Genomic DNA, 9629 nt, shown 5'->3' with positions numbered 1-9629 from the left:
CCTACATATGCCCTAGAGGCAATAATAAAGTTATTATTTATTTCCTTATAATCATGATAAAGGTTTATTATTCATGCTAGAATTGTATTAACCGGAAACATAATACATGTGTGAATACATAGACAAACAAAGTGTCACTAGTATGCCTCTACTTGACTAGCTCGTTAATCAAAGATGGTTATGTTTCCTAACCATGAACAATGAGTTGTTATTTTATTAACGGGATCACATCATTAAGAGAATGATCTGATTGACATGACCCATTCCATTAGCTTAGCACCCGATCATTTAGTATGTTGCTATTGCTTTCTTCATGACTTATACATGTTCCTATAACTATGAGATTATGCAACTCCCGTTTACCGGAGGAACACTTTGGGTACTACCAAACGTCACAACGTAACTGGGTGATTATAAAGGAGTACTACAGGTGTCTCCAAAGGTACATGTTGGGTTGGCGTATTTCGAAATTAGGTTTTGTCACTCCGATTGTCGGAGAGGTATCTCTGGGCCCTCTCGGTAATACACATCACTTAAGCCTTGCAAGCGTTGCAACTAAAAGAGTTAGTTGCGGGATGATGTATTACAGAACAAGTAAAGAGACTTGCCGGTAACGAGATTGAACTAGGTATTGGAATACCGACGATCGAATCTCAGGCAAGTAACATACCGATGACAAAGGGAACAACGTTGTTGTTATGCGGTCTGACCGATAAATATCTTCGTAGAATATGTAGGAGCCAATATGGGCATCCAGGTCCCGCTATTGGTTATTGACCGGAGACGTGTCTCGGTCATGTCTACATTGTTCTCGAACCCGTAGGGTCCGCACGCTTAAGGTTACGATGACAGTTATATTATGAGTTTATGCATTTTGATGTATCGAAGGATGTTCGGAGTCCCGGATGTGATGACGGACATGACGAGGAGTCTCGAAATGGTCGAGACATAAAGATTGATATATTGGGAGCCTATATTTGGACATCGGAAGTGTTCCGGGTGAAATCAGGATTTTACCGGAGTACCGGGAGGTTACCGGAACCCCCCGGGAACCATATGGGCCTTAATGGGCTTTAGTGGAAAGGAGAATGGGGCAGCCCAAGGTGGCCGCGCGCCTCCCCCCTCCCCTAGTCCTATTAGGACTAGGAGAGGTGGCCGGCCCCCCTCTCCCTCTTTCCCCCTCGGGGAATCCTAGTCCAACTAGGATTGGGGGGGGGGGAGTCCTACTCCCGGGAGGAGTAGGACTCCTCCTGCGCCCACCTCCTGGCCGGCGGCCCCCTCCCCCTTGGCTCCTTTATATACTGAGGCAGAGGCACCCCAGAAACACACAAGTTGATCCACGTGATGTATTCCTTAGCCGTGTGCGGTGCCCCCTGCCACCATAGTCCTCGATAATACTGTAGCGGAGTTTAGGCGAAGCCCTGCTGCTGTAGTGCATCAAGATCGTCACCACGCCATCGTGCTGACGGAACTCTTTCCCGACACTTTGCTGGATCGGAGTCCGGGGATTGTCATCGAGCTGAACGTGTGCTCGAACTCGGAGGTGCCATAGTTTCGGTGCTTGATCGGTTGGATCGTGAAGACGTACGACTACTTCCTCTACGTTGTGTCATCGCTTTCGCAGTCGGCCTGCGTGGGTACGTAGACAGCACTCTCCCCTCTCGTTGCTATGCATCACATGATCTTGCGTGTGCGTAGGAATTTTTTTGAAATTACTACGAAACCCAACAGTGGCATCCGAGCCTAGGTTATTTATGTTGATGTTATATGCACGAGTAGAACACAAGTGAGTTGTGGGCGATATAAGTCATACTGCCTACCAGCATGTCATACTTTGGTTCGGTGACATCAATATGGAGACGGTCCCAAATATGAAACAACGACATCAATATGGTACTTTGAGTAACCTTTAACCTCCAAATTTATTTCATCATTCAAGAAATTACTAGGCCTCCATTCCTGCCTGAGCTACTAATAGAAAATGATTTATTATAACCAAAAGAAATCGATAAAATTTTGGCTCGTGCCTTATTCTACTGGGTTTCAACTATGCATAGCACGGCCGGGGAAAAGTTGTTCGCAAGCTTGTGAACTTCTCAAACTATCATGGGGTTGCTCAACCCGCAGCAGTTCCAGCATAAGAGACTCATTTATCCCGGCGGCGCTCCATCCGACAGCCCACCAAAAGTTCAGAAATATTCATGTCAACTTTCCCATCATGGTCACCACCCTTCTTTGGTTTTTTGTTACTCCTTGGTGAGACATAAACCAGAGGAAGAGGGGCACTCCCTCCGAACACTTTTTGTACTGCACCATGACAAGGTGGTCATTGGAAGAGCTAGTAGCTGAGCTAGATGCCTCCACATCAACTGTAGCTATCGAAAATAATGCCTCTTGAGAAGAACGCTTTTTAGCCGCCCTGTTATTTGGTTTAGTTTCCACCGGTGCACCCTCCCCATCCTTTAGGGCAAGCTGTTCCAAACCAACTAACGCTCCTGGATCAGAAATCTCCATATCGAACTGCATACATGGGTTCTATGTGTGAACAATATCTCCTGGACCCCTCGCTACTGAAGTATTATTTGTTGGGAAAGCATTGTGTCTCTATCTCAGAGTCTGATTATATCTTGGCACCGCAGGACCCTCACCCCTACCGCGACCTGGATCATTGTGTGCGTAACCATGCCCCCATGGTGGTTTTTCCACGGCCTTGAGTAATGCCTCGTCCTCGACGAAACTAAGAACTACCCAGTGGCGCGCCATAGCCTCCACGGCTGCCACTACTCCCTCTACCACCATTGACCATCATGAGATCACCTCAATCTAGATTGGACTCGTCATACTCGCACTATCACATTCACTACAGGAAATATGTCAACTTGCGACCATCACTATTGGTCGCTGAAAGGTTGAGCCGTCAGACAATGCTTTCTAGGAAAACACATCTCCATCAAACTGCAGTGATGTTCGCTGCTCGGAGCCCAATGCGTATCATCATCCATGACATCAAGATATATACAACCAAACAATAGCCAAGCAAAAGTGAAGGAAGAGAATCAACGAACAATTTTAAATAAAATCAATGGATCAGGAACAATAGAAGATCAAATCAATAGCCCTCAGGTATTATGCTTAAGATTTTCATCAAAGAAATCTCAGGTCTCAAAGATGTGCCATCACTGGACTCACAGAAATGAACTGCAAAGATGTGCCATCACTAGACTCACAGAAATGAACTGCAGAGAACACATCGCAAACTAAAAAGCCATAAAACGATAAGAATAGCATGAGCAACTTTTAGAGAATGTTATTCACCTCACCTCACAAGTAGCAGTAAGCAACTCAAGATCCACCAAAAGGATAACCCATTTGAAAAATTCTATCCCGATTAACATTTCACCATAAAATTCAGTCACCAAAATTACGGCATAGCCAATGTGGACATTAGAATTGCAGATTTCCACAGCATGGCACACAGAGTGCACCTATCAGTCCTGAAAGATGGTGTGTATAAGTGCAGAAGAGTAGATGATATATAAGTTCAGAAGTACTCAGAAAAAATTACGCTAAGATGTTCAATTTGTCCTCAGAATTGCAGAATGACAGCATGGGCGCAAAACGACCAATCAGTCCCGAAAGATGGTATGTGATACGTCTCCAACGTATCTATAATTTTTGATTGCTCCATGCTATTATATTATATATTTTGGATGTTAATGGGCTTTATTTTATACAATTATATCATTTTTGGGACTAACCAACTAACCGGACGCCCAGCCCAAATTGTTGTTTTTTTGCCTATTTTAGAGTTTCGCTGAAAACGAATATCAAACGGAATGAAACCTTCGGGGACGTGATTTTCTCAACGAACGTGATCCAGGAGACTTGGAGTGGGCGTCAAGAAACAATCGAGGAGGCCATGAGGCAGGGGGGCGCCTACCCCCCTGGGCGTGCCCTCCACCCTCATGGGCCCCTCGTTGCTCCACCGACGTACTTCTTCCTCCTATATATATCCACATACCCCCCAAACATCCAGGAGCACCACAAAAACCTAATTCCACCGCCGCAACCTTCTGTACCCGAGAGATCCCATCTTGGGGCCTTTTCCGGAGCTCCGCCGGAGGGGGCATTGATCACGGAGGGCCTCTACATCAACTCCATGGCCTCTCCGGTGATGTGTGAGTAGTTTACTTCAGACCTTTAGGTCCATAGTTATTAGCTAGATGGCTTCTTCTCTCTCTTTGGATCTCAATACAAAGTTCTCCTCAATTCTCTTGGAGATCTATTCGATGTAATCTTGTTTTGCGGTGTGTTTGTCGAGATCCGATGAATTGTGAGTTTATGATCCAGATTATCTATGAACAATATTTGATTCTTCTCTGAATTATTTCATGTATGATTGGTTTATCTTTGCAAGTCTCTTCGAATTATCAGTTTGGTTTGGCCTACTAGATTGATCTTTCTTGCAATGGGAGAAGTGCTTAGCTTTGGGTTCAATCTTGCGGTGCTCGATCCCAGTGAAAGTAGGGGAAATGACACGTATTGTATTGTAGCCATCGAGGATAAAAAGATGGGGCTTATATCATATTGCATGAGTTTATCCCTCTACATCATGTCATGTTACTTAAAGCATTACTCTGTTCTTATGAACTTAATACTCCAAATGCATGATGGATATCAGTCGATGTGTGGAGTAATAGTAGTAGATGCAGAATCGTTTCGGTCTACTTGTCACGAACGTGATGCCTATATACATGATCATACCTAGATATTCTCATAACTATGCTCAATTCAATCAATTGCTCGACAGTAATTCGTTTACCAACTGTAATACTTATGCTCTTGAGAGAAGCCACTAGTGAAACCTATGGCCCCGGGTATATCTTCCATCATATTAATCTTTCATCACTTAGCTATTTCTATTGCCGTTTATTTTACATTGCATCTTTATTTGTCGTTATCATCAAAATACGAAAAATATTTTCTTATCATATCTATCAGATCTCACTCTCGTAAGTGACCGTGAAGGGATTGACAACCCCTTTACCGCATTGGTTGTGAGGTTCTTATTTGTTTGTGTAGATGCGTGGGACTCGAGCGTGATCTCCTACTGGATTGATACCATGGTTCTCAAAAACTGAGGGAAATACTTACACTACTTTACTGCATCACCCTTTCCTCTTCAAGGGAAAACCAACACAGTGCTCAAGGGGTAGTGAGGGAGTCCTGGATTAGGGGGTGTTCGGGTGGCCGGACTACACCTTCAGCTGGACTCCTGGACTATGAAGATACAAGATTGAAGACTTCGTCCTGTGTCTGGAAGGGACTTTCCTTGGCGTGGAAGGAAAGCTTGGCGATGCGGATATTCAAGATCTCCTACCATTGTAACCGACTCTGTGTAACCCTAACCCTATCCGGTGTCTATATAAACCGGAGGGTTGTAGTCCGTAGGACATGAACTCCATATACAACAATCATACCATAGGCTAGCTTCTAGGGTTTAGCCTCCTTGATCTCGTGGTAGATCTACTCTTGTACTACCCATATCATCAATATTAATCCAGCAGGAGTAGGGTATTACCTCCATCGAGAGGGCCCGAACCTGGGTAAAAACATCGTGTCCCTTGTCTCCTGTTACCATCCGGCCTTGACGCACAGTTCGGGACACCCTACCCGAGATCCGCCGGTTTTGACACCGACAGGTAGCAAGAAGGATTTCTGGCGCCGTTGCCGGGGAGATTTGCGCCAAGTCAAGTCAAGATTTGACTCCCGACAACGAGCCATTTTTGGCGCCATTGCCGGGGATTCTACGCACAAGTCAAGAGATACCATGTACCCATCACAAACTTTCATCCCTCGCATTACATTATTTGCCATTTGCCTCTCGCTTTCCTCTCCCCCACTTCACCCTTGCCGTTTTATTCGCCCTCTTTTTCCATTCCCCTTCTCTTTTTTCTATTTGCCCTTTTTTGTCTGTTTCCTGTTTGCTGGTGTGTCGGATTGCTTTCTTGTCACAATGGCTCAAGATAATACTAAATTGTGTGACTTTGCCAATACCAACAATAATGATTTTATTAGCACTCCGATTGCTCCTCTTACCAATGCTGAATCTTGTGAAATTAATGCTGCTTTGTTGAATCTTGTCATGAAATATCAATTCGCCGGCCTTCCTATTGAAGATGCCGCTACCCATCTAAACAACTTTGTTGATTTGTGTGATATGCAAAAGAAGAAAGATGTGGATAATGATATTGTTAAACTTAAGCTATTTCCGTTTTCGCTTAGAGATCGTGCTAAAGCTTGGTTTTCGTCTTTGCCTAAAAATAGTATTGATTTATGGAATAAGTGCAAAGATGCTTTTATCTCCAAGTATTTTCCTCCTGCTAAGATCACCTCTCTTAGAAATGATATTATGAATTTTAAGCAACTTGATCATGAACATGTTGCACAATCTTGGGAGAGTATGAAATTGATGATATGTAATTGCCCTACACATGGTTTGAATTTACGGATGATTATACAGAATTTTTAAGCCGGATTGAATTTTGCTTCTAGAAATCTTTTAGATTCGGCCGTGGGAGGCACTTTTATGGAAATCACTTTACGAGAAGCTACCAAACTCCTAAATAATATTATGGTTAATTATTCTCAATGGCACACTGAAAGATCTACTAGTAAAAAATTCCATGCAATCGAAGAGATTAATGTTTTGAGTGGAAAGATGGATGAACTTATGAAATTGTTTGCTAATAAGAGTGATCCTACTGATCCTAATGATATGCCTTTGTCTACTTTGATTGAGAATAATAATGAATCTATGGATGTGAATTTTGTTGGTAGGAACAATTTTGGTAACAACGCGTATAGAGGTAATTTTAATTCTAGGTTGTTTCCTAGTAATTGCTCTAATAATTATGGTAATTCCTACAACAATTCTTATGGAATTTATAATAAGATTCCCTCTGAATTTGAATCTAGTATTAAAGAATTTATTACTTCGCAAAAGAGTTTCAATGCTTTGATTGAAGAAAAATTGCTTAAGATTGATGAGTTGTCTAGGAACGTGGATAGAATTTCTCTTGATGTTGATTCTTTGAAACTTCGATCTATTCCACCCAAGCATGATATCAATGAGTCTCTCAAAGCCATGATAATTTCCAATGATGAGTGCAAAGAAAGAACCGCTAGGATGCGTGCTAAGAAAGATTGCTTTGTGAAGGTGTGTTCTTCTAGTTTCTATGAAAATAAAGATGAAGATCTAAAAGTTATTGATGTGTCTCCTATTAAATCTTTGTTTTGCAATATGAATCTTGATAATGATGGGACTGAAGATGAGCCACCTTTACCTAGAAGGCGTTCCAAAAATTCGGAGTTTTTAGATCTTGATGCAAAAATTGGTAAAAGTGGGATTGAGGAGGTCAAGACTTTCGATATCAATGAACCCACTATTTTGTTTTTCAAGGAATTTAATTATGATATTTTTGTTTGATAGATTGTATTTCCTTGTTTCAATCCATGCTAAATTCTCCTCATGCTTATAGTCAAAATAAAGCTTTTACTAAACATATCGTTGATGCTTTGATGCAATCTTATGAAGAAAAACTTGAGTCAGAAATTTCTATCGCTAGAAAACTTTATGATGAGTGGGAACCTACTATTAAAATTAAAAATAAAGATCATGAATGTTATGCTTTGTGTGATTTGGGTGCTAGTGTTTCCACGATTCTGAAAACTTTATGTGATTTGCTAGGATTCCGTGAATTTGATGATTGTTCTTTAAACTTGCACCTAGCGGATTCCACTATTAAGAAACCTATGGTAAGAATTAATGATGTTATTATTTTTGCAAATAGGAACTATGTGCCCGTAGATTTCATTGTTCTTGATATAGATTGCAATCCTTCATGTCCTATTATTCTTGGTAGACATTTCCTTAGAACGATTGGTGCAATTATTGATATGAAGGAAGGCAATATTAAATTCCAATTTCCATTAAGGAAAGGCATGGAACACTCCCTAGAAATAAAGTTAAATTACCATATGAATCTATTATGAGAGCCACTTATGGATTGCCTACCAAAGATGGCAATACCTAGATCTATCCTTGCTTTTATGCCTAGCTATGGGCGTTAAACGATAGCGCTTGTTGGGAGGCATCCCAATTTTATTTTTATTCATTGATTTTTGCTACTGCTTAGTAATAAATAATTTATCTAGCCTCTATTTTGGTTGTGTTTATTGTGTTTAATTAGTGTTTGTGCGAAGTAGAACCGTTGGGAAGACTTGGGGAAAGTCTTTTTGATCTTGCTGTAAAAAACAGAAACTTTAGCGCTCATGAGAATTGCTGCCATTTTTATTTGGAAAGTGATATTTAGTTAATTCTTTTTGAAGATGATTAATAGATAAACTACTCACGTCCAGAAATTTATTTTAGAATTTTTGGGGTTCCAGAAGTTTGCGTTAGCTACAGACTACCAAAGACTATTCTGTTTTTGACAGATTCTGTTTTTCGTGTGTTGTTTGCTTATTTTGATGAATCTATGTCTAGTAAAAGAGTTTATAAACCATAGAGAAGTTGTAATACAATAGGTTTAACACCAATATAAATCAAGAATGAGTTCATTACAGTACCTTGAAATGGTGTTTTCTTTTCTTTCGCTAGCGGAGCTCAAGAGATTTTCTATTTAAGTTTTGTGTTGTGAAGTTTTCAAGTTTTGGGTAAAGATTTGATGGATTCTGGAACAAGGAGTGGCAAGAGCCTAAGCTTGGGGATGCCCATGGCAACCCAAGATAGAATTCAAGGACACCAAAAAGCCTAAGCTTGGGGATGCCCCGGAAGGCATCCCCTCTTTCGTCTTCGTCTATCAGTAACTTTACTTGGAGCTATATTTTTATTCACCACATGATATGTGTTTTGCCTGGAGCGTCTTGTATGATTTGAGTATTTGCTTTTTAGTTTACCACAATCATCCTTGCTGTACACATCTTTTGAGAGAGACTCACATGATTTGAAATTTATTAGAATACTCTATGTGCTTCACTTATATCTTTTGAGCCATATAGTTTTTGCTCTAGTGCTTCACTCATATCTTTTAGAGCACGGCAGTGGTTTTATTTTATAGAAATAATTGATCTCTAATGCTTCAATTATATTATTTTTAGAGTCCTTTAGAACAACATGGAAATTTTCTTTTAGGAATAATATAAAAACTTTCATAGAAAGTGCATTGAATACTATGAGAAGTTTGATACTTGATAATTGTTTTGAGATATGGAGATGGTGATATTAGAGTCATGCTAGTTGAGTAGTTGTGAATTTGAGAAATACTTGTGTTGAAGTTTGTGATTCTCGTAGCATGCACGTATGGTGAACCGTTCTGTGACGTAGTGGGAGCATGATTTATTTATTTATTGTCTTCCTTATGAGTGGCGGTCGGGGACGAGCGATGGTCTTTTCCTACCACTCTATCCCCCTAGGAGCATGCACGTAATACTTTGTTTTGATAACTAATAGATTTTTGCAATAAGTATGTGAGTTCTTTATGACTAATGTTGAGTCCATGGATTATACACACTCTCACGCTTCCACCATTGCTAGCCTCTCTAGTATCGCTCAACTTTCGCTGGTA

General features: G+C 40.8%; 2 non-coding genes across 2 annotated transcripts; both read right to left on the bottom strand.

Moving 5' to 3' along the window:
- Positions 1-2914: 2914 nt before the first annotated feature.
- Positions 2915-3002, bottom strand: LOC147967111 (small nucleolar RNA snoR118). The gene has a single exon (XR_015609577.1). It is a non-coding gene; the product is annotated as a small nucleolar RNA snoR118 (small nucleolar RNA).
- Positions 3003-3115: 113 nt separating this feature from the next.
- Positions 3116-3184, bottom strand: LOC147967110 (small nucleolar RNA R66). Its single transcript, XR_015609566.1, has one exon. It is a non-coding gene; the product is annotated as a small nucleolar RNA R66 (small nucleolar RNA).
- Positions 3185-9629: the final 6445 nt, after the last annotated feature.

The sequence above is a fragment of the Triticum urartu genome, chromosome 6A (genome assembly GCF_056163025.1).
Source record: "Triticum urartu cultivar PI428250 chromosome 6A, HENAU_Tu73, whole genome shotgun sequence".
NCBI classification, from domain to species: Eukaryota; Viridiplantae; Streptophyta; class Magnoliopsida; order Poales; family Poaceae; genus Triticum; species Triticum urartu.
Note: the sequence above shows the minus strand (reverse complement) of the source record. Positions and strands in the feature narration are given on the sequence as shown.